Below are 24639 nucleotides of genomic sequence, written 5' to 3'. Positions count from 1 at the left end.
ACCAAGTGGAAATGACTTACCACTGTACGTTTTATTTTTAACGCTCACATAATGCTGTTTTTTAACTAGTGTATGTTGTTTGATTGCTGGTTACACTTTGGTGCTGGGTGTGTTTTATCTTGACACAGTGATTATATTTCTGACATTGCTGTCAGTCTGATCTATACAAAATGGAGAGTCACTTAACCTTGAGTTGAGAGACCTTATCACATTAACTTTCAATTTCCACTCTTAGTTGTCTGTGTATATTTTCAAGTATATTTCATCTCCCTTAAAATAAAATATAGAAACACTGAGATATTTTATGCTGAGAATATTATATTGAGAATATTATATATTGAGAAATATTCAATAGAAATTTGATATCCAAGGAATCCTGAATATCTTTGAAAGAAAGTTCAAAGTGCAAAGGAAAAGAACAAGGGAAAAAAATACTTAGAGGTATTTTTGTGAGAGGAGATCTATAGAAAGACAATATGCTCATGGGAAAATCCTCGGTATTATTAGAGTAAAATGCAACTTAAAACCACAGTAAATTTCGACCACGCACCTTCAGAAATGGCAAAAGTCAAAACATTTGTTTAGCAGTATAAATTGCTGCCTAGATTGTGAAAGTACCAAAATTCTCCTATATTTCTGGCAGGAACATTAAATTAACATTTGACACATGATGAATTGAAGAGTAACTATGAACAGGCATTTATTTTATCGAAAATGAAGAGGTGAAAGCCTGGCTTCACCTAGGAGCAGGTAGTACAGGATGATACATGCTATGCTCTGATGAAGACTGGACATCAGGGGGACTTTCCTGGAGCAGGGGTGGGGGAGCAGATATGTAAATTTTGTGTGCAAATGTCTCCTGAATAACATCACTTGGTTTCTCACTTTCTTTCATGGAAGTTTTTCAACAAAAAAAAAGTTAATTTCTTTAAAAAATATATATCAAGGAGCACACAGGTCTTTCTATGTCATGTTGTATAGGATTCAGGGCATGTGCATCATTTAAAGAATTTATCTTTTTCACCCATCTTATTGCTTTATGATACAAAATTTTCCATAATTGTCCTTACCTTACTTAACATTTGATTTCAGTAGTCTCTGTAGTAGCAATTCCTGTTGGACTCTTGGTATTAGGAATTTATGTTTTTCTTTCCTAGCACTCCAGTTAAGCATTCTCTAAGCTGGGTCATATAGTAGATTCATTTCTATCTTGTTTGAGGAACACTGACGCTTATCATTTGATTGGTGGTTCATTTGAAGCCGTGCTTCTTAAATTCCACATAATAGATTTTCCAGCTGTTTTGTTATTAATATCAGTTATTATCCTTGTGATCAGAAAATGTACTATATATCATTTCAAGCCATCCGGATTTATAGATACACTAGTAAATATTCCACAAATTTGAAAAAAGAAAGTATGTTCTACCTTTGTGAGATGTGTTTTTTTCTTCTTCTTTTTCTAACTTTCTTCAGCCTCAGTCTCCTGTCTCCTGAGACTAAAAAATGACCAGGCCTGCCCAGGATACTTAGCTACAATATATAATGTAATGTTTGCTTCTGTTCACAAAATTTTGGCTATTGTTTCTGTTTCGTTGTATGCAAAGTGTCAAACTTCTATTTCTATTTTTGTTTGTTTGCTCTGGCTTTCAACAATTTCATCAGTATGTGAGCTGTAGATCCTTTATTTCTTCAAAACATTTACTCTGGAGATTTTCTGTTACAGTGAACGAACACCGATGTCTGCAAGCCTTTGAAGTTCTGTTAAAATTTTTCTTCTGTTTGTTGTTCTGTTTTGGGATGTTTAGTTTGTTTGCCGTTTGGCTCTCAGTCACCCGGTTTAGACTGTTTCTACTATCCATCTGCATATTTAGTATTCTGCAATGTTGAATATAGTAGGCACTTGAATTTTGACATTACATTTTCAGCTTTAACATTTACACCAACTTTTTTTTAATTTAATTTTATTTTTTTACGGATTGACTTTATATCCTGTTCATTGCCCCCTCCCACAATCTTTCTCCTATCCCCTATGCCCCATCCACTTTTCCTCTAAGCAGGTGTCCCCCACCCTCAACCATCCCTGGCACTTTCAAGTCTGTTCAAGGCTAGGGTGCTCCCTCTCACTGAGTCAAGACAAGGCAGTCCAGCTAGAAGAACATGTCCTACAGGCAGGTGACAGCTTTTGGGATAACTCCTGCTCTAGTTGTCTGAGACCACATGAAGACCAAACTGCACACATGCTACATATGTGTGTGGGGGTTGTGTTTTGTTTTAATGTTTGTTTGTTTTGTTTTGCTATATCTGAACATAGTTCCCTCCTAAAAATTTCACATGCCTCGACTCACATGTGCAGACTCACACGTGAGGACTGTTCACATTTTTTCTTCTTATCATTCACTATTCATTATTTCCTGTTTTCATCGGTTGATATTAATCCTGATTAGGAGTCAGAAATTTCCTCCTCATCTGGTAATGTTTCTGGAGCTGTGGAGTGTTCAACATAACATGCTGTAATGGTGTATTTTGCTTCCACAAATTATAAATTTGTCTGCACGTCGATTTGAGGTTTTCAAGGGTTGTTTTCTCCCTTTGGTTATGTAACTCTTGAATAGATCTCACTTCAAGTCTGCCTTCCCTTTAGACTTGAATTTTCTCAACATCTACTGAAAGTCCAGATCTTTAATAATGACTGTTAACATTGATGTGATCTTGAACACCATCTAGAGTTTTACAAGAGCTATGCATTGTTTTCCTAGCTCCCCCATAGCTGTCCCGTACGCAACACTTTTCTCTTCCCCTAGCCTCATACTTTCTACAGCTTCTTGTCAAAGTTCCTCCACCCTACCAGCATTTACTACCTCTGTAGCTTAGACCTCAGATTGTTTGTAATCTCAATAAGATTGCTGTGTCCTGTTTTATCTCCATTCTCAAAAAAAGTAGCAGTTGATAAAGATCCAAAAGATCACAGAAGTTAGCCTACATATTTTTCCTCCTCTCAGACTTCTGAGTTCCGTACTGTTTATGCCAAACAGCATAAAACAGATACATCATAATCTCTATAGTTTCCTGGTTATTTATGGTAAATGCTGGAGTTGAGGCTGATTGTTCACTCAGTCCTTCCACAGAAGTCAGTTACACTGTGGTTTAAAAGGCATGACATTTCAGACCCTGCAGAACTTGGTAATCCAGATGAGATGTCTGGTCTTTATGCAATGAACATGAAGATGTATAACAAAGTCCCAGGCAAGGAAAAGACATATGACCTAGGTTTTCTATCATTTTGCTTCAGGAATGGACTGGAGAGGAGAAAGAATAGAAACCAATAGACAAGTCAGAAGGCTATTTTAATATTCTAGATAAGATATGGTGGTATAGGCATTCCAAGATTCATAGTAATAGAAGGGATGATAGTTGATCACTATTTTGGTGATGGTTTAGATATGAGATGCAAAGAGAAGAAGATTAGAAAGAAAGGCCCCCAGGCTTTTTGACCAATATAGAGAAAGTGATACCAACCATTGAGAATCCTTATGTTCATATTTCTTTATGTAATAAAGAGTGTTTTTATACACAAATTTATATTTTATAACAAAGATGTAATTACAGAGTATTAGTGATGGAGTGGTTGTGATTAATATATATTTTCGCAGTTCTAGAGATGTAGGGGAAAGGTTTTGGTGTAGTTGGCTTCTCTGAACACTGTGAGGGATGGTCTACTGCAGACATCTACTGACTTGTATGTGATCGTTTCATACTCTGATTCTGCACATTGTCTGTCATATGTGTTTGCACATCTCTGTGTTTGGATTCTAGTTCATACGGACACCAGACCTCATTATAACACGATTGTTTTTATAAAGACTCTATTTCCAAGAAGTCATATTTTGGGAGGTTAGCTCTCCAATACACAATTCATTCTCCAAAAACAGGTAGATGTGATAGAAATGGATGACTTTTATAACTTCTTTAATTAGTTGCACTCATATAGTCTTTAAAGGTATGCACAGAAATTGCTACACAAGCTTACTTCATCATCTTCAGGATAACTGTAATATAGGCACTAATGTTCACCACTGTTAAATTTTACATATGATTTCTATGCCTGTGAGGTTTTTCTAAATTTTTCAGTTGACCTACAGTAAACATACTAATAATTGACTCAAATATTGTTTTTTATAACATTCTTGGAGCTCCCCAACCACACATTTCCAAAAGCATATTTTGAGACATACTGTTCTCTTGATGAGTATGAAGAACTGATTGTTTATTTGGGGGTGAAGATTGAAAAGTTAATCCTCAAATTTAACAGAAAAGTTTCAAATTTTAATGATACTACACAAACCATTAGCTTATTTTTCAGGAACAGACCCTCAACATAATGAACATAGTTATACAAACTCAAACAATAAAAGAAAATTTTTCGTGTTTGGTAGTACTAATAAAATACATGAAAATAAAGAACAGTCAGAAAAAGAGGCCACCCAAGTGAAAAAGTCACTTAAATAAAAATGTGTCCCCAATCCTCAATGAGGTGGTGGCAAGACTTTGAACTCACACAAAAACATGATGATTGCTCCAATAAATTTCCCTTCTACAATGGAACTACAACATATCTTGAGAACAAACAATATTCTAATATGCTCTACATATGTTCTTATTTTAAGTTATAGATAATTCTATATAGCTGAAGCTCTGTAATCATGTTTGTTATTCATTAGGCAAAAAATATGTGAGATTTCTCATGTGAGATGCGAACAGCATGAAAGGGAAGAATAAATTCATCCCCAAATCAAATACAGAGTCAGGTCTCCAACACGTCAGTAGAGAGCCTTATGTTTGAGATGGTCATGTTGGGATTAAGGCCACCCAGACATTTTCAATTATGTTTTCAAGAATTGTGCACTAAGCATTCATTTCAAGACTTATTAACACAGTACTATAGTGACTTTTAAATGCCAATGAGCCTATTTATTTATTCTGAAAACACTAAAATATTCATGTTTCTTAGTAAAAGCCCAGTTCATGCTGTATTTATTCCACGTACCTTCTTTTAAATAGTTAACATCACATATGCTATTTCACTTGATTTTTGTAACTGCCCTTGAACATAAAAACCATTGTTTATTGGCTGCTATTTTTAGTTAACATTCAAAATAATACAATTCATTGTTACAGTTTCATGCACGTATCAGTATACTTTTTCATATTCAAGCCCCTAGATAACTCATTTGACCCCCTTGACCACCCATTGTTGCTACTCTCCCTTCCTTAATAATCTCCCTTGTGCTTCCATGTCATACATAAGATATATATATATGTATATATATATATATATATATATTTAAAATCAAGATTCTATATGTAAAAGCAAATCTAATATTTGTCATCCTTTTTCTTATCTTATATTAATTTGATCCATCTCTCTCTTCCTTTCACACCCTTTGCTTCCTGCTCTTTAATACATGTCATTTTCTACATTCATGTAATATACTTATGTGCATGTGCCTGTGTGTACATGTTTATAATCCTATACTTCAAGTACAATATTATTTTAACTGCAGATTCCACACAAAGAGAAACCATATATTTGTCTTTCTTAGTCTGGCTTAATAACCACTGTCCTGAAAATTAGTAGTTTAATTCTTCTTTAAGGCTGTATATAACTCCAATGTATTTGTATGTATATGTACACACTTGTGTCTCATATCTTCTTGATCTCTTCTTTCGTGGATGAGTGTCTAGTCTGCTTTCATACCATTATTGTTATTAATAATACAACGAAGGTGGACATACAAGTATCTCTGTGGTATGCTCACTTAAAAGAGACAAGAGCCAAAGATTACGGAAAGTGCTCAAAAGAACTCAGATCTAACTAGTACACCTTATACTATGCTCATGAGTTCATTAACATAAAGGCAATCCTAGGAATAAAAAGATAATTTGTTAAATTAGTTAATTAGTTTGCTTTCTTTCTTTCTTTCTTTCTTTCTTTCTTTCTTTTTTCTTTTCTTTTTTATTTTCGGAGCTGGGGACCGAACCCAGGGCCTTGCGCTTGCTAGGCAAGCGCTCTACCGCTGAGCTAAATCCCCAACCCCCGTTTGCTTGCTTTCTTGTTTGTTTGTTTTATACATGGTGAAAGCTTATGTCCATGGTGTAGTTGTGCCCCTGAAAGGACAATCTGCAGGAATCAGTTCTTGCTTTCCAACATGTAACTCCTGAGAATGGACCTCAGGTTGTCAGGCTTGGTGGTAGAAGTCTTTACCTACTAAGACATTTAATAATGCTAGCAACTTCCCCCTTTATTCATATCCCTCCCTCCCAAACAAAAATGGTAACTTAATTATTAACTATATTTCTCTCATCTAACAATCCACAGTGAGTGGTTCTCAGCAAGCAGATGGCTTATATATCAGATATCACATATCAGATATCCTGTATATCAGATATTTATTTTATGATATGAAACAGTAGTGAAATTAGAGTTATAAAGTAGCAGTAAAACAATTTTATGGTTGGGGCAGTCACCACAACCTGAGGAACTACATTAAAGGGTCCCAGTATTAGGAAGGCTGAGAACCACTGACTTACACCCTCACATCCTACTTTTCCTATTCTTGGCTCAAACTCTAGTTGTTTCCATTTCTAAGCCATCATGAATGGAAAAGAGATGGGCAACCTGAAAGACAGGAACTTTATATAAACGAGTGTGGAATCCAGATGAAGGGTTCTGATGAGCTGTCATGTCAACTGTGAACCATTTTCATCTGTCCCTCTCATGAGAGAGAGCTAATCTGTCTCTCTAGTCTGATTCATTCACTTCAAGGTACTGTTAAATGCACTAGAACTTAATCCTAACTGGTATAGTGGTTATAAACTCCATTAAGCAAATATAATGAAGGGAGTCGAGAGAAGAAGGAAATAAATAGGCAAAGATTTGAAAAAGCCAATGATAACGATTAAAAGTTTAACAACCCCCACATTGTTCTAATTTGTTACATTTCTAGAGTTTCTTTCTGTATGTTGTCAAGGTTACTAAGACACTAGCTTTATCATCTTTATTTCCTCATTCTTCAGAATGAATGTTGTTCTTATATCTGCTTTTTAAGACCCACCACACTGACAAAAGAAACATGAAAGACTTTTTGCATTGAGGAAATATTTTATTACCACTACATGATGCCCATGGTAATGAGGAGATAGTTGGTTAGCTTGGGGAATGCTTGAGAACTCAAACTTAGCAGGTTGACAAAGCACTCAGGAAAATAATTATCATAACAGACTTAATTAAAGGGTGTAATTGTAAAGAAACTATACTATTCTACTTTTAAACAGTTTTTGAATTTCAGCAATCTCACCACAGAAGAACAGATAAAGAAACTGTGGTTTATTTACACAATAGCTATTTAGCTATTAAGAATGAAGACATCGTGAGTTTTGCAGGCAAATGGCTAGAACTAGAAAATATCATCCTGAGTGAGGTACCTCAGATCCAAAAGGACATACATTACCAATACAACTTACTAATCAGTGGATATTAGCCAAAGAAGTACAGAATACCCAGGATACAGTCCACAGAGCTCAAGAAGGTTAACAAGCCAAAGAGCCTAAGTGAGGATGCTTCAATTCCACTTGGGAGGGAGAAGAAAGTAATCATAGGAGGTAGAGGGAGAGTGAAGAGGGAGGCGAAAAAGGGAACAATCACTTATTGCAGGGTAGGAGAGAAGCCCTGAGGGCCAGCAAAATGAATGGAAATATGCAACCTTGTGGGGAGATCCTCTAGAATGAAGTGAGAGACTCTCAGGACTCAAAGGGAGGGACTTTATATGAAATGCCCTACAGTGGGGAGAGGGAAATTGTAGAGCCACCTCCAGTAGAAAGAAAGGGCATCAAGTGGAGATGGGGTTGCCATCCCACAGTCAAAAAAAACTGACCCAAAAATTGTTCCTGCCTTAAAAAAAAATAAACTGCAGGGATAAAAAATGGAGAAGAGACTGAGGGAAAGGTGGTCCACTGACTGGCCCAAATTGGGATCCAGCTCAAGGGGAGGCTCCAAGGCCTGACACTATTACTGATGCTATGGTGGGCTTACAGACAGGAGGTTAGAATAGCTGTCCTCTGAGAGGCCCAACAAGCAGCTGAGTGAGACAGATGCAGATATTTACACCCAACCAATGGACTGAAGTCAGGGACCCCTGTGGCTGAATTAGGGAAAAGCTGGAAGAGGCTGAGGAAGATGGCTACCCCATAGGAAGGCCAGCAGTCTCAACCGACCTGGACTCCTGAGATCTCGCAAACACTAAGCCACCAACCAGGAAGCATACACGAGCTGGTATAAGACCCCCAACACATATACAGCAGAGGACAGTCTGGCCTCAGTGACAGAAAATACACCCAACCCTGGAGAGACTTGAGGCCCTGGGAAGTAGGGAGATCTGGCAGAGGGTGGGGATGGCGGTATGGGGACATCCTCTTGGAAACAGAGGGGAAGAAGAATGGGATGAGGAACTGTGGGGGAGCAGACCAGGAGCAGGGTAATGACTGGACTATAAAAAAAAAAGTAAAAGTAATAATAATAATAAAGTCCTATTTGGGGTTTGTGGAAACCTTCATCCTGATCTGTAATGGCTGGGCTCCTTTAAATCTCTATCCACAACAAGGAAGACCTGGGTCTCTTTTCCTGATATCCTCTCCATCATTTTTATTGGTCTCTTTTGTTGTTGTTGAATTTTTATTTGTCATTAGTATTTATTGGTAGTAGTATTATTATTAGTGTGTTCATATATGCATATGTATGTGTACATGGGGGATGCATGAAAATGAGTATAGTGGCTATTCCTGGTTGTCAACTTGACTATATCCAGGATGAACTATAATCCAGAATTGGAAGGCTCACCTTTGGTCCTGATCTTGAAGCTGGGAGATACAAGTTTCTCACCTGGATCTTGGTATGGAGATCTTGAGGCAAAGTGGCTATGAATCCCAGAAGCTTAAGGTAAAAAGATCTCTGAGTTCAAGGTCACCTGGGACAAAGCAAATCTCAGACCCAGGTGTGGTGGTGCACACCTTTAATCTGGGACACACCTTCCACTGTAGACTTACATAAGGACATTGGAAGAAGGAAGAGTCTCTCCTTTTTGCCTCTTGGGTTGGAGTCACTGCTAGATCCTTGGACTTCCATTCACAGCTGCTGCCAATCATTGTTGGGGAGTTGGACTACAGACTGTAAGTCATCAACCAATTCTCTTACGATATAGAGACTACCCATAGGTTCTGTGACTCTAGAGAACTCGGACTAAGACACTGAGCATATCATGGTCTAAATATGGAGGTCAGGGAACAACTTTCAAGCTGTCCTGTACTTTCACCTTAAGATGTATTAATCTGACTCATGTTCACAGTTTGCACAGGGTATTCTCAACCACTGAGCCACCCCACCAGCCCTGTGTTGCCTTTTATAACCATTCTGACTGCAAGGATATGGAATCTCAAATTATTTTTATATGCATTTTCTTGTTAGTTAAGGATGTTCAACATTTTTTGTGTATGTTTTTCCGTATGTACTTCTTCATTTGAAAGGATTTTTTTTCAGTCTTACCAAATATTTGTTGATTGAATCATTTGCTCGTGTGTGTGTGTGTGTGTGTGTGTGTTACTTGTATCTACTAGATATGAACTCCTATTGTATGAATATTTGTAAAATATCCTACAGTTTGTCCCTTTGTTGATTCTTTTGTTATGCATAAGACTCTGTGTGTGTGTGTGTGTGTGTGTGTGTGTGTGTCTCTCTCTCTCTCTCTCTCTCTCTCTCTCTCTCTCTCTCTCTCTCTCTCTCCTCATTACTCTTATTTCTCAGATACTGGATTCCTATTCAGAAAGTTAGTGTTTAATGCCAAGACCTTAAAAGTTCATCCTATTTTTCCTTTAATTATTTCAAAGAGACATTTCTTATTATGTTAAGGTCTTAAATACGCTAAATTTATTTTTATACAATATTTACAAAAAAAGTACTACAAAAAATACCTTTCCCTTCAGTTTCCCTCGAGTTGTATCCTCTCATTGACTTTCAGCTTAATCAAGGGAATAAGCTTGGTCAATGTGAAGCAGGCAGTGGCTTAATAAATGCACATGTGGGAAAGTCTACCCTTCTACTCCTTTTTGAGATCTGAGTCCTGAAACCACCACATAAAGACGTCTCAAACAGTCTTGAAAAAAGCAGGAAGTCATATGAAACAGCGACCAACTCTCCAGTGCTGACCCAGTTCAAACTATCAACACCAACCCAGCAGATGACCTGAAGAATTACAGCTAGATTAAATTCTCATCTTTTTGTTTGTTTGCTTGGGGTTTGGGTGTGTGTGTTTGTTTGTTGACACTGCTTTTGGTGTTTGGTTTATAAAAATAGTGATGTCACTAAAAAGAAGATTTTTCTACTTTGATCTTCCCTTATAAAACGTTTAAGGTTTCTAAAAGTAATGCAATTAGGGTGACCTTTTATAACCATAAGATGATCTTGTTTTATGAGAAGAAAAGGTACAAAACAGGAAAAATAAAAACAGTTGAATAAAAACAAAGAAAATTGCATCATGTTCTTATGAGTATCCCCAGTCACCAGTTTCCACTCTAGAAACATGTCAATGCTGCAGTCTATGGTAATAATTTTTCTTTTTAGTTATGTTTCTATGTCTTTGGTATCATAGCAGAAGAACTTTTGCTATTTCTTTCTAGTTTCAAAGCCTATCCAACACAAAGTCAGTTCCATTCCCATTGAAAAATATCATTACAGTGCTCATCTGGCAAAAATGACTAATTGCCTTTCTTTCCACAAACACATTTTTTCATACAAGAATCTAATTTTAAAATATTTTAAAGAAACTACTATCTGAAATCAGTGTTCATGACATTTTTGTGATTCAGTAAATGTTCACTATAGATTTTACAAAAGTCAATGTTAGTATATGATGAGAGCCAAGTAGCCATTACTGAAAGAATTTTAACCGTTTTGGTATGCATATGTTAAAATATCTCTCTCTCTCTCTGTCTCTCTCTGTCTCTCTCTGTCTCTCTCTCTCTCTGTCTCTGTGTGTGTGTGTGTGTGTGTGTGTGTGTGTGTTTGTGTGTGTAGGTGCATGTGCACATATGTGTATGTGCATGTATGTTGAGACTAGAAGTTTGGTGGACATCTTTCTCTATTACTCTCCACCTTATATATTAAGGCAGAGTCTCTCACTTGACTCTGTTTCCACATCCCAAGTCTCCGTGGCTACCAGTCACTTATAAAATTTCTGGAGGTCCAAACTCTGTTTCCATGGCAAGTACTTCACTCATGTAACAATTTCTCCAAGTTTGCTACTCTATTTTAGAGTAACTTAGTGTAATTTTTTTTATTTTACTTAAAAAATATGTTTCCCCTTAATAGTGTTAAATATTTATCTGACAGGAATAATCCAGTTTTCAGGTAGAGTGGTGCATGCTTTAATTCCAGTACTTGAGATTCAGAGGCAAAGAGGGTTGAGTTTGAGGGCAGACTGCTCTAGATAGGGAGTTCCCTAGTGACTACATAGGGAAACTGTTCAAAAAGAAGGAGGAGGAGGAGGAGGAGGAAGAAGAGCAAGAGGAGAAGCCATTTATTCAGTAGTAAGTAAAATTATTTAGTAGTCAATAATATATCAAAATATAGATGGTAAACTGTTTCACTGGATTTCAAGAGAGTAATGTATAATCTAAATGAAGAAAAAAGGGAGAAGGAGGAGATGGAAGAAAGATAACACATAAGAATAGAGTCAGTGTAGGTGCTGGGAACCTGTTGTCTAACCAGTCATAGGCACAGAGACTGCTTACCTTCTGTCCCTGTACTACACCTTCTATTCTTATCTCAAATATTAGCAAAATATGTGTTGTGGAAAAAATAGCTTTCAGTGTAATCTGTTCCAATTGCTGTTTTTTGTGCCAAAATTCTGTCCAGGTATAGGAGCCAAAGTAAAAGTTTCGCCTGCCTTAAACTCCAATCCCCCTCTCCCTTTGTTGTGTCCAGCATACTAGACAGTCTATGGACCACCATAGCCCCCTCTTTTCTCAGTCTAGGAAAAAGAGGTTCCTAGTTTCCCTTGTATCACTCAGTAAAGAAAAGGGAAAGTGTTAAGAAAGCTGAGAATTCCCAGGGAGAAGCCTGAAGTGAACTTTGAAAAGAGGTACCTTTTTTGAGGCAGGATTAATATAGTAAAAATGGACATCTTGCCAAAAGCTGTCTACACATCCAAGGTAATACCCATTAAAATTCCAACCCAATTCTTCATAGAGTTAGAAAGAGCAATTTGTAAACTCATTTGGAATAACAAAAAAACCAGGATAGTGGAAACTATTCTCAAAAATAAAAGAACTTCTGAGGAAATCACCATCCCTGACCTCAAGTTGTACTACAGAGCAATCATGATAAAAAAAAAAAAAGACTGCATGATATTGGTACACAGAAAGGCAGGTAGATCAATGGAATAGAACTGAAGATCTAGAAATGAACCCACACACCTACAGTCACTTTATCTTTGATAAAGAAGGTTAAACCATCCAGTGAAAAAAAGACAGCATTTTCAACAATGGTGCTGGTTCAACTGGCAGTCGGCATGTAGTAGAATGCAAATTGATCCATTCTTATCACCTTGTACAAAGGACAAATCCAAGAGGAACAAAGACCTCCAGGTAAAACCAGATACTCTCTATAGAAGAGAAGTGGGGAAGAGCCTCAAACCCATAAGCACAGGGGAAAATTCCCAAAACAGAAAAGCAATGGCTTATGCTCTAAAATCAAGAATTGACAAATGGAACTTCATAAAATTGCAAAGCCAAAAGACACTGTAAGGCCAAAGACACTCTCAATAGAACAAAACAGCAACCAACAGACTGGGAAAAGATCTTTACCAATCCTACATCCAATAGAGGGCTAATATTTAATATATACAAAGAACTCAAGGACTCTAGAGAACCAAATAACCCTATTAAAAATTGGGGCCCAGAGCTAAACAAAGATTTCTCAACTAAGGAATATCAAATGACTGAGAAGCACCTAAAGAAATGTTCAACATCCTTAGTCATCAGGAAAATGCAAATCAAACAACTCTGAGATTCCACCTCACACCAGTCAGAATGGCTAAGATCAAAAACTCAGGTGACAATAGATGCTGGCAAGGATGTGGAGAAAGAGGAACACTCCTCCATTGTGGTGGAATCCACTCTGGTAATTAGTCTGGCAATTCCTCAGAAAATTGGACACAGTACTACCTGAGGACCCAGCTACACCTCTCCCAGGCATATACTCAAAAGATGCTCCAACATATAACAAGGTCATATGCTCCACTATGTTCATAGCAGCCTTATTTATAATAACCAGACGCTGGAAAAAAACCCAGGTGTCCCTCAACAGAGGAATGAATACAAAAAAACTGTGATATATTCACACAATGGAATACTACTCAGCTATTAAAAACAATGATTTCATGAAATTCCTAGGCAAAGGATGGAACTAGAAAATACCATCCTACATTAGGTAACCCAGTCATGAAAGGACACATTGCACACACTCACTGATAAGTGGATATTAGCCCCCAAAATTGGAATACCCAAGACCATATGAAGTTCAAGAAGAACAAAGACCAAAATGTGGATGCTTCAGTCCTTCTTAGAAGGGGGAACAAAATACTCAAGGGAGGAAATACAGGGACAAAGAATGAAGCAGAGACTGAAGGAAAGGCCATCCAGAGACTGCCCTACCTGGGGATCCATCCCATATGCAGCCACCAAACCCAGTCACTATTGTTGATGCCAAGAAGTGCTTGCTGACAGGAGCCTGATATGGATGTCTCCTGAGACAGAATGCCAGAGCTTTACTGATACAGATGAGGATGCTTGTAGCTAACCATCAGACTGAGCACAGGGACCCCAGTGAAGGAGTTAGAAAAACGACCGAAGGAGCTGAAAGGGTTTGCAACCCCATAGTAGAACAACAACAATATCAACCAACCAGACCCCTCAGAGCTCCCAGGAACTAAACCACCAACCAATGAATACACATGGGGGGACCCATCGCTCCAGCCACATGGGTAGCAGGCGATGGCATTGTCTGGCGTCAATTGAAGAAGCCCTTGGTCCCGGGAAGACTCATTTCCCCAGTATAGGGAAATGCCAGGGTGTTGAGGTGGGAAGAGGGTAGACGGGAGGGGGAGCATCCTTATAGAATCTGCAGGGAGAGGGAGGATGGGAAAAGGGGAAACTGGAAAAGGGGATAACATTTGAAATGTAAATACATAAAATATTCAATAAAAAAGAAAAATAAAATAAAAGTAAAATAAAATAAAAATAACTGCAACTGGAAGTCATTGTGTCTTTAGTAACATATGTGTGAAAGAGCAGAGGGCCTGGGTCCTTCATCTCCCTCTGCTCTGAGGCCGTGGTACTCAACGTTCCCATTTCTGCTACTGTTTGCTGCAGTTCCTCAGGTTGGAGTGACCCCAACTTCATTGCTACTTCAGAACTGTAACTTTGCTACTGTTGTGAGTTGCAATGTAAATATCAGATAAAGGGTCGCAACCCACAGGTTGAGACCCACTACTCTATAGGCACCTGATCGGTACCCTCAACCAGAACGGTATCCATCAATAAACACACACACGGCCATGTACACTTGTACATTGTACCCTTCTTAACCAGAAAAGCTACCTCACAAGAAACATTTCCAAAAACTCCCTCCATCCCATATGAATATTTTTCGTGGCTGTCACTTTGCTTAAGAAACCCATATGCATTAACATTTTTACATCTTTCTTAACTGTGTATGATTTTAGGAGTGAATAAAAAAAAGCATAAGAAAGTTAGAGAAGCTGTATGTTTTGTGGTGTTTTCATAAAGGTGAAAGAATGGTGCTGTTGTCTGAATCACTATTTCCCTGATAGAAGTTACCTCATGTTACAGTCAAAATGGACATTCAAACTTCATAGAAGCGCGTTCAGAGAAACATGTCATTTAAATGTACTGAGGTGGGTTTTGTTTAATTAATTTATTTATGGTGTGTGTGTGTGTGTGTGTGTGTGTGTGTGTGTATCCATTCTTGCATGGAGAGGGTGCAGGTTCACCTATGACCACATATGTATGAAAACCAGAAGTCAGCCTCAGGTGTTGTTCAAGCTAGGTTTTCAATTCTAGAAGACTCCCACAAATGTAGACAAAACTAAAATTCAATTCTTTTACTCACAACCATGCTGCCTTTGAAATGGAAAATGGGCCATGGAAAACGCTCGGGAAAGATCTGTTGAGTGATAGAATGAATTATGAAACTAACTTGATTTACTGTCATTACATATCTGCAGGAATTTTGATTTGGCCAAGTTGATTCCATGAGAACTCTGCACTTACCAGGCTACTCTGCCGGCGTAGTCTTTGCTTCTGTGGCACGGTCCTTAGGTCAGTCCAAAGTCCTCAGAAACATGGCCTCCGAAATGCTATTGCAGAGACCTCACTGGTGTGACTGCGTGGAATTGTAAGAAAATGAGCGTCAGCCATGCCCAGTGGAAACACATTGCCATTGTGTATGTTTCTTGCTCAACCACATGGAAATGCTACTTTAACAGCTCTCCAAACAGTTTTAAGAGACTTAGCTCCACTCTCCCAGACCGCAGGGAAGAAAACCATATTCTCTGAGTAAAAGAACCTTTCACATGTTGTTGACTCTTCAGTCTCCCCGTAAGCCACACTGGGGTCTCCCTTTGTCACCCACAGGAACATGGTGCACACGCGTGGCCCTTCCCTGCTTGTTTGCATTTGCCTTGTAAAGTCCAATGTTCTCTAACTGCATCAAGCCATGCACTATAAACCACATTTGCATCCCATTTAAAACCTAAACCACAAGAGACACTGAAGAACAAAAGGAACCTCCAGCCCAGCTTTTGAGACAAAACTCCCACACATTGATAATTGGAAGCACATAAATCAGTAAGCAGTCGAGGTCTCAAACCGTTGCCTCCCTCTAAGTCCCTGGTCTCTCATCCACTTTCAATTCGGACAGTAAATCCCCTCAGAGAAGTGGGAAGGGCAGCACTGCGATTCTGCATAACAACAGGAATGGAAACAATGTTGCAGGTTATCTAACCAACCTCGCTCCAGCCTGGCTTCCCTTCACCTTGACTGAGAGACCTGTAGGACCGCTTGTTAGAGGTCAACTCCCACTGTTAGAATCCGAATTCCAAATGTGTTTTAAAACACCAGTTGGGTACTAATAGGCTAAGGTGCATCCTTGAGTAAATAAGGCTTAGTTAAGAAGGCCAACGTATTTTCAGAACTATAAAAAGTAGTTTTGCCCCCCAGCTTATATAAACAGTTCCTGTGAATAGTGTTTGATTTTTCTGTTTGTGTTTCATTATCCATCAAAGTTCCAGAGTTCAAACTAGACCAAATGCCTTTACAATACAGTCTCTTAGCTTAATTACCATTTAAGGTGCAAATCCAATGGAAAGTGAAAAGCCTTTCATTATGACCCAGAGCAGCTGACTCTGATTTGCTGCTGGACATAATTCTATGCGTTCTGCACACAGGGGTATTCTATAGCCAATGGGCTATTCATCTCCCTTTTACGAAAACCAGTAAGAAGGCAGCCCTGGTCCCTGCATTTTCCCCACCTCTAAAGAGCCATCAGAATATTAACGCCAGTCAACTTTTATGTCTGACTTGTCAGAAATGGCTTAAATGGGTAATTATTTCCTACAAGAGGTTGAGTGTGTGTCTGGCTTGAACTAGTCTGGCAGCAAAAGTAGGATTTTAATTAGATTATCAGAGGGCTATTTGTTAAATTTTGGAATGCTGATAAAATTTTAAAAGCCTCTCTAATCTGGAGATAATTACCTCCAATCATTAAACTTGTTCTTGATTAAAAATCTGAAAATGAGCCTGTTAAGCCTTCAGCAAAATAGTAAGCCTAATAAAATTGAAAATAACACTACCGGGCAAACTCAAGGCCGCTACTAGTCCTCGAATCTGCGCAACTGGTGGGAATTAAACTAATGTTCAGAGAGAACCCAGTGCATCTTGAATGAATTCTGGCCTTGGATTAGCTTTGGGACCTGCTTCAGGAAAACCAAAAGGAAGATTTACACTTCGATAAATCTTTGAAAAATGCCCAGAAAGCAGAACTTCCTTATGTTTCAAGGTGCCAAAGGTGATAGAGGGTAATGTTGATTTAACTCCTTGACTGATATTCTAGAGATGCGAGAATCAAGCTGGCTAAAAGAAAATAACCAGGGACCAAATGTTCCACATGTGCGCACTGATAACCTTCACACAGGACCTGGAGGGTGACCGGCTTTCTACTCACAAGCTTTCTTCCAGGTACTCCGGTGTAGACCATCAGTGAGACCCATGTGGATTTAACCCCATGTTTCACAGACAAAAGAGGGCCATACTGAACTTCGTTAGATGCCAATTAGCATCAAGACTTTATTAGACACTCACTCTATCTCTTCTAGTATCTTGATAGGAATTACTACTTTGGGACTAACAGTTACCATCGCAGGTAAAATGTATTGCTCTTAATTATCTTGTTATACAAGTAGAGAAACCCAGCATAAAATGAATGTACAACTTTCCTAGGTGTTTCATAGAGTAAAACTTAATGCAAGCCATGTTCAAAACTAATCTGTACATTGGACTAGATGCCTTTTAAACTCACGCCATCCACAGAATAACGTGTAAGTTGTTGCTAAATTATTTGCTACCTGAAATAGTTTACAAATATCCCTTAAATGATTTTGGTACACTTTTGTTCCAAAATTTACTGAGTGCCTACCATGTAGTACTCTAAGTATTTTACACTGTACAATAAGTAATACCAGGAGAACAGGTATATGGGTTCTCAAAGTTTAATTCTGTGTTCAAAACATACAAACAAGGCACATAAGGAATAAAATAACAGCAGGAGGCATTAAGTGTTATAGAGGGAACTGAATCTCTACTGGGGCAAGAACACTTCGTATGAGGCATCCTAGGTTGCTGAATGACTAAACAAGGCACTGGCACTCTCAGGATGGAGGAAAGGTGCTAAAAAGTCACGAGCAGCAAGAAGACTCATCCCATACAACAAAAATCTGCCTTATCTAAACACCAGCAGAGAAATAATATGGCTGGTTGGGTTATTTAGCAGAATTAATAGCATAGTTAAATAGTCCTAACCATAGGGACATTGTTGCACTGGGTAATAATAAGGAAATGGAGAACAAAATAAGAAATTGTGTGCTGCATGGTAAGTCTGAGCTACAGGAAGAATTATAAGCACACAATGACTAGGAAAGGAGACAGATCAGCAATGGTGTGTGTGCCACACTAATGGAACACGTGCTGCTGCAGAAGGCAGAAGCTGAGGGGAATTTAGGAGGGACACTGAGCCCGATTTTATGGTTAAGGAAAAACAGAGTTTCACACAAAGGGAAGGGCAGGTAAAACCTAACAGATGTAAAGGAAGTCCCACTCTACTCTAGCTGGAGTGAGGCAGTCATGTGCAGAAGTGGATGAAACACAACACAAGAGTTACTGGGTCCTTCTAAAAGTACATCCTTAATCATCCTTACTCGTCAACCTCAACTTCCGACCCGGAAAGGCAATCTGCTTTGCCCATGTACCTGATACAACATCTATTCTTATCGTCTTTTACTTTTAAATGAGGAAGCCTCGTCTACCTCTGATTCTTCGTGGTTACTAACATAAGGCTATAATATTTACACTACTAATAGTGATCCTACTGCTGTCGTTATTGATTAGTGTTATTATTGTTATTATTATTAATTACTGGTGTTTGTATAAATAGTCCAGAGATAGGTTCATATATATACCCTTTGCGCTAGATTTTATTTCCAAATGGATACGGAAGGCGAGTTCATTCACAGCCAATAAAACTTAGGGACAGTCAAAGGAATCAACAGTGGTGTGGGATCACCCCCACAGAGAACGATGTTAAAATAAAAGTCACTGATGCTTCCATTCTTCTGAACCATAGGAATGCCTCATCTTTCATTCCATCCTAAAATTCTCATAACGTTTTCTATTGAATCTATCCTGTGGTTACCCTGGAGAATCCTATACGGCATGTGGTATTGCCCCATTCTGTTCATAGAGCACTGTCAAAATAATGGGGCTTGAGAGTGTCCCCCATGATGTGGTCAGTTGATGGTTATGGAGTAGCATCCAATAGTACTTAAATTGTATTTAGCTCAAATGCTTTAAGCCTCTGAGGTTGTTTAGCAAGCCACACACAGGCATCCACACACAAACAAAGCTGGGTTTGTTACAAACCAGCTTAGAAGCTCTTCTGAAAATAACGATCTATACTAAGGTTCCTATGTAAACATTTATTTAAGTTTCATAAGGAACCAAACCATCGAGTTTATGCTTATACATTTAAAGATGGTCAGCTTCCGAGTGATTTGTTAGGTCACTAACTTGGTTTTAAAAAATTGTCTTAAAGGCAAAATTTGCATCTAGAGAATAGAAAAATGAATATGCTTCAAAGAATGTATTAGATGTTTCTGGGAGCAAGTACCTATGTGTAAAAAAAAAATGGGGGGAAAAAAAAAAGAACTAAGGATGTGGAAGCAAGATGGGCTTTTAAAGTGCAGCCATCCAGACACTGGCTGACTGCCAACTCCAAACCTGGAAAGACATCTTGAAACCTTTAAATACCATAATTTTCAGCTGTAAGGAATTCTCTCCATGTTATCAAAGTACTGAAAAAAAGTATTCTTTTATAGATCTCCAGATCCAAGGTTAAAATGCATTTTAGGAGATGTTTATTTGAAATTATTTTGCTGCTTTCCTATATAGTTCATTCCTTGTAAGATGAGGTCAACTGGAGTTCAGATGAGATTACACCAGTAAATTGTGTAAATGAAGCAAACTTAAAATTTCTTCCTCAGCGCGACAAAAAAAAAAAATCCAAGAGCTATACTTTTCATAAATAGTCTTCAAATTTTATTTCAGCTTTAACTGCTAAACATCTCAAGTACCAACAACACAACTGAATGAGAGAATTCTTTTTCTTATTCAGGGCACTTTATAAGATTAAAGCTATCTTGACTACGTTCATTCTGCCAAGGGATTTTTTTTTATTGAACACAAAGTGGTTCTAAGGTAGACTCTGATAAAGTCATGCTTCCTCACCTGCTCTTCGATATTAAATAACCTAGCTCATTCCCTTCACCATGTCTCAATAGTAATTATAGTCATACGTAACACTTGAACCATAGGTAACAGATTTCAGAAAAAAAAATCTTGGACAAAAATGTCTACGAGATTAACATCAGTCAGGACAAGTAATCAGCGTGATGCACAGGTGGATTTACTGAGTTTGGAAAAATGACTCAGCAGTTAACAGATACACTGTTCTTGCAGAAGACTTGGGTTTCCTTCCCAGCACATTTGGGGCTGGAAGGCTGTGCTACTGGGGAAGTGCGTCAAAAGCAAGAGTGGGGTTGAGACATGTTCAAGCCCCCCAAATATCATCCTGAATCCAGCAAGAGTAGGACTGCTTTCTCTAGCATAGGGACTGTATAAGTAGCCTTGCGACCTCCACTACTCCTTGTTTGACATAGTCACACAGCCTTGGTGGCCAGGTTACAGGTTAAACTTCCTCTCTCCTTCTAAGGACATGCCCAGCAAGCTCTTGGAAATCCTCTTTAAGAAAATGAAGCATTCCCAGCACCTCAGCCCTAGCCAATGATGTATGCTCACCCTGAAAACCCTTACCCATTTCCCAAGGTTAATGTAACCCTTGTTCCCCACCCCAATAAAGAGAGCTGTTTCACTGAAATCTGTCTCTGGTGAAGGCTGTTTCTTCCACATTCATGCTGACAGAAACCCTGCTTAACCCACCTTGGCTAAGCTTAATTTCTTCCAGTCCAGCCCAGTGCTTGGCAGTCCCTAGAAATCTCTAGGGGAGAGCAGTGCAGGGGTGGAAGCTGGCAAACCTCAGAAGCTTCATAACCAGCTCAACTCAGCTCCAGGAACTAAGAAGTCATTTTCTGCACTCTGTTGTTCACCTGTACTCATATGAGCATAGATCTACACCCAGACATACATACATATATTTTTTTCAAAAAATTAAAATGTGTGTCTTAAAAATAGTATAACTATATGTATTTTGATTGATGTGTACATGGATTTACATATTTACTAGTTAAATATTACATCACAAGTGCCTATCAAACTAAATTTATATCTCAGAAAATATTCTGGGCCATAGGTATAACTGGCAATTTATTTATGCTGCCCATAAAGGAAAGAAGAAAGAACAAAGCTTAAACCATAACAAGAATAATTTGGATGGAGGTAATTGTCCTGGAAAGATAATACTCCTTCCAGAATCTATAAATTAATAAGCAAGGAGCTCAGTGCCAGGACCGGTACACTTCCCTTTAAATTGCTGGTTAAGGAGCCCAGAGACCACGCCCAAACAAGACAAGCTATTGCTCTTGATAAGACTCTATTACTGAAGACATGATGTGCTTTGGTCAAAGAACATGGCAAAATCAAGCTCATACTGACCTATAAGATTCTAGCTGCTCAAAGTGCCAGAAGGAGCTATGCAAGGTGTCAATGTAGAAAAGTTATAAACAGATGTACTCAGTCTGTAGGTTGAGGTCATTATGCAGGTGAAGGCGGGTACAGGATAGAATGAGGCCTGTCATTGGACGAGAAGGAAGGATGGGCAGGAGAAAAGAGAGGCAGAGAAGGCCAGAGAGAAGAGGAGACAGCAGAGAGAACATGGCGGCAAATGTTAGGATTCTTCTCTGGGTGTAGTTACAGGTTGTTATGACTATTCTTAAGGGATGGGTGTGTACAGGATTTTGTATTATCTAGATGGGCAAATTATATCTTATCAATTGAATCAGAGGATATTGTGTGATGTGTTCTTTTATGTGGCAACTTAATTGAGTTCAAGAGAGCGTAAGGTGGCCGGATACACTGGCCCACCACAGAATTGGGATGTGTATGCCTGGCTTGGTGGAAACCAGTCAAGAGAGCTGTGAGTGAGGGCAGGGTGGCCTGACAGGCTGTGCACCACTCAGAAAGTACTTGGGGGAAGAGTAAAGCTGCTGAGATAAATTAGCACTAGTTCCAATGGCCCACTGGAGCTGGACCTAGCGAGAGCACAACCATCAGGGTACACGGAACTGGTTGTGCCTTTTTTATTTTTTATCATAAAACTCAGTCTGAGCCTTGTTAGCTACAATATTGACTAGTTTTGCAAGATACTATCATTGGTGCTATAGCACCATTATATTAAGGGGTTACTCAACTATTTTCTAATTGGAATTAATGCCCACTTCACTGGAAGGAACTCATGCCCAGTTTTGTAGAATTGAGCAAGAATTTATGGCTGGGGAGGTCACAGGCACCAGGAGAAAACCTATACTATTATTTTGCTAAATAAGCATAGTATCAAAATGCCCACTCGGGACTTATCTTTATCCCCATGAATTAGTGTGGCTCTCAGCCCTCATCAGAAAATAGTGATCTTTCGGGATATAGTGATAAATACAGAGACTCACAACAGGAAACAGCACAGAGAATAAGTGGATAAATGGCTACAAAATGGTAGGCCATAAACAGGAAAGAATATTTACACACACACACACACACACACACACACACACACACACACACACACACACACACACCATGGCTCAAAGAACATCTAGGAAGAAAGAATCTAGAAGACAATAATTTATTTCAAAAATATTTTACTATGTAAGTTGAAAAAATAAAATAATTTGCAAACCATTATCTAATAACAAGAGATCATTTAAATATATCGAGGTAATTAGAATATCATTTGGCTGTTTAGCTTAATATTTATGAAGTTGCACATAACTTGAGAAAAATGGACAGGATTTCAAATAAAGACAGCATCAAACTATGTGGTATACATGAGTAAATTGGAGTGGGAGAAAATGTCTTTGCTATAAGAGAAACTAAAACAGCCATGATCCTGAAACTTTGAGTTACTTTTCCCTTTCTTATCTAGTATAATTCTAACCAAATAAGCTCTCCTGGGAGTTCAGTGTGGTACTGCAGAAAATAAGGAAGATTGGTTGTATCTCATTAATACAACCCAAGTTAGAGAGGTGAAAGATTACACCTGCCTTCTCATTATGGTTCTTCTAGCTTTGGAAAGTGTTTGTACCAAGATCACAAACCACATACCACTGGACCCCATACTACCCATGACCTTCCCCATGTCCAAGCAACAAAACATAAATAAAATAAAATAATTTTTAGAAAGAAAGAAAAGGAAGAAAGAAACAGTGGTCCCTGAGCAACAGTGAAGCAGGAGTGTGGAAGAAGATGAATAAGAACTAGGAAATGAAGACACGGAAGGTAAAACAGGGAGGTAAGACTGTAAGATAAACTTTAATGTTCTCCATGGTCTCATTTGACTTCATTTACAAAATAAAAAGGCACACATACATAATTTCATTCTAGCAATAAGATAGTATTAGATCGTGTACTTTTACTGAGCGTGGAGCGACATAATCCTACAACTGGTATACTCTTGGAAACTGGCAAAAGGTAGTGTGTGTGTGTGTGTGTGTGTGTGTGTGTGTGTGTGTGTTGCAGATGCAAAATAAGCACTTTACCACTAATTTAGATCCCCATCCCTAAAAGTATACATAATATAATATGTAAATATTATATATGTATATATGTATGCTATATATGTATAATAAGTATATAATATAATATATAATATGAGGGTAAATAGCAAACACCAGATTTTCTTTAAGGATAAAAATGGATGCAGAAATATTTATATTACATGTTAAGTTGTAGTTCACTGTGTATTATGTTATATTCACTCTTAAAAATAGACAAAGAATAATTGAAACACCAATAAGTCTGATTCAAAGTATCTTTACACATAGGGAATGAGTAGAAAATGTGAGATCAAATCTGAATTTACTGTTAAGACTGTATAGAAACTTATTTTACAATAGATTTCAGTGGTGGACTAGAGATGGGTGGGGATGGAAACAGGAGACACCAAGTTGCAGTGGAAGGAGAGAGTACTGGGAGAACTGACGAGAATGGGGCGGGGCACAATATGGGGGCGGGGCACAATATGGGGGCAAGGTAGAAACCTAGAGCAATATAAACTCTCAGAAATCTACAAGGGTAACTCTAGTGAAGAGTCCTTAGTAACTAGGGATATGAAGCCTAAACCAAATATCTTCTGTAATCAGGCAAGGCTTCCAGTGGAGGGACTAGGACATTAACTAAGCCACAAAACTTTTACCTTATGGGAGTTGCCAACCAATGACTGGTCTCTCTCTCTCTCTCTCTCTCTCTCTCTCTCTCTCTCTCTCTCTCTCTCTCTCTCTCTCTCTCTCCTCCCTCTCTCTCTCTCATCAGAAACCAGAGGCTAGATAGTCCTAAGACATAGAATAAAAGTAACACACTTCTAGAAGAAAAAAGTCAATCAAATGATTTCAAATGATAAAGAACCCCTGGCATAGTAGTCCTCAGAGAGACTATATCCAGCAACTGATGGGAGCAGATACAGAGACCAACAGCCAAATATTAGGGTAACCTCAGGAAATTATGCCGTAGAGGGGA

The sequence above is a fragment of the Rattus rattus genome, chromosome 3 (genome assembly GCF_011064425.1).
Source record: "Rattus rattus isolate New Zealand chromosome 3, Rrattus_CSIRO_v1, whole genome shotgun sequence".
Taxonomy (NCBI): Eukaryota; Metazoa; Chordata; class Mammalia; order Rodentia; family Muridae; genus Rattus; species Rattus rattus.
This window is presented reverse-complemented; position numbering follows the sequence as displayed.